The following is a 5,039-nucleotide window of genomic DNA, read 5'->3' on the forward strand; positions in this document are numbered from 1 at the left end:
TGTTGTCAAGGCACTGATGGTTCCATAGTGGTGTGGATTGTATTTACATGGAGTGGACTGGGACCTCTGGTCCAACGGAACCGATAATTGGCTGGAAATAGTTAAGTCGGCTACTTGGAGACCATTTGCTGCCATTGATGGACTTCATGTTCCCTAACAACGATGGAATTTTTGTGAATGACAATGAGCCATGTCACTGGGAGACAGTTGTTTCCGATTGGTTTGAAGATCATTCCAGACAGTTCGAGCGAATGATTTAGCCGCCCAGTTCACGCGACATGATACGAAATCTAGAGGTCAGTTCGGCACAAAATCCTCCACTACCAACACTTTGGCAGTTAACTGCTGTAAAGGCAGCATGACTCAATATTTCTGCAGGGGACTTCCAACAACTTCTTGAGTCTATGCCACGTTGAGCCGTTGCACTACGTCGGGATAAAGGAGGTCCGACTCGATGTTAGGAGGTGTCCCATGACTTTTTTCACCTCCGTGTATTGAGGTAAAATGTAAATGTCGTGTCACTAGGGCCTCCCGTCGGGTAGACCGTTCGCCGGGTGCAAGTATTTAGATTTGACGCCACTTCTGCGACTTGCGCGTCGATATGGGTGAAGTGATGATGATTAGGACAACACAACACCCAGTTCCTAAGCGGAGAAAATCTCCGACCTAGCCGGGAATCGAACCCGGACCCTTAGAATTGACATTCTGTCGCGCCATCCACTCAGCTACCGGGGGTGGACGTGTATTGAGGTCATTTATAGCAACACAGGTACCTAACATGATGGAATTAATAGAATTAATGAAGGCTGATACTAAGATATTGCCAGCGGCCTTGTCGCAGTGGTAACATTGGTTCCCATCAGATCACCAAAGTTAAGCGCTGTCGGGCTGGGCTAGCACTTGGATGGGTGACCATCCGGTCTACCGAGCGCAGCCGGCAAGCGGGCTGCACTTACCGCTTATGAGGCTCACTGAGGGGCTACTTCATTAACAAGTAGCGGCTCTGGTCTCGTAAACCGATATACGGCTGGGAGAGCAGTGTGCTGACCACGTGCCCCTCGATATCCGCTTCCAGTGACGCCTGTGGGCTGAGGATGACACGGCGTCCGGTCGGTATCGTTGGGCCTACCAAGGCCTATTCAGACGAAGTTCAGTTTAGTTTGGTTTAGATACTGAGATATTAACAGTTAAAATAGGTATTAACAGTAAAAATAGAGCCTGGTACTGAAGAAATGAAGGTTGATTATAAAATGTTAGGAGAAAAGTACGAGCAGTTAGGCACTAACATGCAGGTGTCAATAATGGGAACAAAACAGCAATCAAAAGATGAGATTAATGAATTACAGGAGCAAACTGAGGTACAGCAATCCGTTGCAAACGTTGATGAATTTGGCACTGCCACAGTACAACTGAACGCTAGTGTTTATTGTGAGCAGAGGTCTGACGGCATAGACAGCTAGTGTGTGATTTAGTGGAAATCACAGATGTTCAGGAGGAGAGAGGGGCTTAAGTTGCTTATGACGGGGGGAGAATTTGAACCAAGAGTACTTACAGTGGTTGGTTGGTTTTGGGGAAGGAGACCAGACAGCGTGGTCATCGGTCTCATCGGATTAGGGAAGGATGGGGAAGGAAGTCGGCCGTGCCCTTTCAGAGGAACCATCCCGGCATTTGCCTCGAGTGATTTAGGAAAATCACGGAAAACCCAAATCAGGATGGCCGGACGCGGGATTGAACCGTCGTCCTCCCGAATGCGAGTCCAGTGTCCAACCACTGCGCCACCTCGCTCGACTTACAGTGAATGTATGGCTAAATTTATGTATTAATGTCATTGTGCAAGAACGAGATGAACCTGCCAGTGACATTACTGAAAATTAATTATTTATAAGTCAGGAAATACAAAATCAAATTTTGGTGAGGCAACGTGAGTTCACAGTTAGTGTTATTCCTTTTGTTAAAAATGAGTGTTTTTTTTTTTTAATTTTGAGACAACAAAGGGTAAAGCTTCCAGTCATGACATGTAATTGCTGAAAAATTGACTGTGATTCTTACTTTTGCCACACAAGTCTGATACAGTGTCTCATTTGAATTATTTGTGTCATGCCAGGAAAACTGGAATTCCTGTGTGTCTGGGAGTTGATGGGAGAGGTATACTACATGTCCTCCTCATGTGTCGACTTATGTAGTACCACATGTGGAACCAAACTGGAGGAATGTGGGGTATGAAGGTTGTAAGATTTATAGTGGGTCGAGTGCAAATTTAAGAGTGAGGATGTGTGGAGGTACCATATTTTCTGATGTTAATCAATCCACTGCACAATATTTAGTGTTTCTGCTTATGTACTAGTTAACAGCTTTTTTGTATGATCAGATAGAAAACTTATGTTCTCTTTTGTGTATATTTTTCATGCGATAAGATTTTTTTTTTTATTAGTGAGGTATCACTCATATGTTAAGATTGTTTCCTTCATATTGGCAGCAAGGTGTGATGAGGAATTTCGTGATTTTCAATTAAGGGGCCTGATAAAACAGTGTGCAGTGATCTTGGGTGTGGTAGTTCGATTAAGAGTACGCTCACATATGTCGAATGTATATTTCCTTAGATTCATTTTGTTCATTGATAAGACGATTTTCCACTTGGTTTTTGCAATATCTTTTTGAGTCGTCTATTTCATTTGATGGATATGTAATGCTGAACTGTCTCAACTGACTCCTCAGGATTCAAGTATTTTTGATAAATATTTTGATGTAGTGGCACTGATTTTGTCTGAATCTTGAATAATATAGCGAGATGATACAGGACGTTTTCCGCTTATTGTGAATCTGGAAATACAACATGTGATCATTAGTGAATATTTTATATGCGATGAGGTTTCGTACATAATGTGTAATACTATTTATGTTAGCTATCGTCTGCCTTTACCAGCTTTTTATTTCATGGTGATTTTTCAATGAATGAGTGACAGTCTTCTTTGTCAGACGCCAAACCTTTTTCAGCATATGGGTAGCCATGATCTGATATGTTGCTGATGTTTATTTTCTTTAGTTTTCTATTCTTGCTGCATGGTTATGTAGTTGTTTGGATGTAGCGATGATTGTGTCGTTGTGTATTGACAAGTGAACATTGGTTTTGCAGCAGGTTGTATTTTGGTCTGTGTGATATGTGTAACTGATGTGAAGGATATGATACCAAATCCATATTTATGTATCAGTGTCAACAGACTGTGAGGATGTATGCTATGAAGTGGGGTTGCTATTTTAACATAGAAGGGTATATAATTACTGTGTATGGTGCCCATAAAGAACACAGGGTCTCTTTGGGTGACACACTGAACATTTCATCTTTTACTTTCTTTAGCATTTCTTTCTCTTGTTCTGCCTTATGTCTATGTGAGTAGAGAGCTTTCATTGTCAAAGTACTTGCTGTGATAGTTGTGTGCAAACGTAAGTCATCTGTGAGAATGTGTGTAATTCCTTTTCGAGTGAAAGTAAGTGTATAAATTCAGACTGTCTGAGCTGTGATAAATTGTGTCAGGGAAAAAGTAGTTGTGATTTTTAACTGGTATTGGTCGCTGTTCTAGTGGTGTTTGCTGGTGATTTGTAATCAACACCAGACAGTCGTGCTGTTTAACATTGTTAGAAGTGAATTGTTATCTTACTTTTAGCTGTACTGTTTACTGTTTTTGAGATTATTTGATATGATGTTGATTTATGGATTCCCTCCAAATGTACAACACGAAACAGTGTGATGTCAAGTGTTTTTTGTTGAGGAATAAAAAGAGGTGCAACAATGATAACCCCCACAAACAGATTGTCCTTGGTCAGAGTTGGGCAGTAGTCCAAGAGGCTATTCAGCACTTAGCCTTTTTCTTGAATTAGGACTTGATGGATTGAAAGAATAGGATTGTTCTGATGATTGCCAGTGCCTGATAAAATTGCGCTGTGTCCTATAGTGAGATTTTTGATGTACAGTGCTGGTGCCAGGTGCGCTCCAGCCTATTTATTGTCTGAAGCATTGTTGGTTTATTGAGGACGAAATATCTCACCTTGCCACTTAAGCCACGTTAGGATCCAGGACCTACATATCATTGTAAGTTTGAAATGAAACTAATGTGTATTTATTTTATACAGTAAGAGAGGCTACGATAGGTTTGTCATGTGCATAAGTATACATGATCTGCTGAAAAAATGAACTGTAGCCGTGACATAACTAACTGAATGAGACGTCATTTGGTGACAAATGACCATTAGAGATGTAATATGGAACATATGTAGATACAAAGATAGCTCTCTCTCCTTAGTGAGTTTTGGTAAGGTGATAATAATGTTGGAGGTAATTAACTACCAATGAGTGAAACAAGAGGTGAGACATTTTGATTTACACATTTCGAAGTAGAAATTTTTGGATGCTGTTCAGCGTAAAAGTGAATATATGTGGTCAACTATTTCATGACTTAGATATTGTATGTTTTGAGTATTTTGTTTCTCTTTCTCCTTGCAGTGATGTTCTTTTAACTTAGGGAACAGGTGATAGTCACTGGGCGCCAAGTCAGGACTATAGGGTGGATGGGTGGGTGATTATGTTCTACTGAAACCGTTGCAGGAGAGCAACGGTTTGCCGAGCGATGTGTGAGCGAGCGTTGTCGTGGAGAATGTGTACGCCCTTGCTCAATATTCCTCTCCTCCGGTTCTGACTTGCCCGTTTGAGTTATTTCAGAATCTCACAGTACCTGTCAACTTTAATTGTGGTCCCAGTGGGCAGAAAGTCGACCAACAATACCCCTTTCCGATTCCATGACTTTACCGGCAGACTGTGTTTGCTGGAATTTCCTCGGCTTTGGGGAAGAATGATGCCGCCACTGGCGTGATTGTTGCTTGGTCTCAGGTGTAAAGTGGTATTCCCAGGTTTCGTCACCCGTGACAATTGAGTCCAGGAAATTGTCCTGTTCAGCTGCAAGGCGGTGAAGAAATGCGCGGGAAGCATCAGCTCGTTGCCGCGTGTGGTCCTCAGTCAGCATGCGTGGCACCCATCTTGCGCACAC

At 42.1% G+C, this 5,039-nt stretch overlaps 1 pseudogene; it reads left to right on the plus strand.

The window, feature by feature from the left end:
- Positions 1-822: 822 nt before the first annotated feature.
- On the plus strand, positions 823-940 carry LOC124719217 (annotated as a pseudogene).
- Positions 941-5,039: the final 4,099 nt, after the last annotated feature.

Source organism: Schistocerca piceifrons, chromosome 10 (assembly GCF_021461385.2).
Source record: "Schistocerca piceifrons isolate TAMUIC-IGC-003096 chromosome 10, iqSchPice1.1, whole genome shotgun sequence".
Classification (NCBI taxonomy): domain Eukaryota; kingdom Metazoa; phylum Arthropoda; class Insecta; order Orthoptera; family Acrididae; genus Schistocerca; species Schistocerca piceifrons.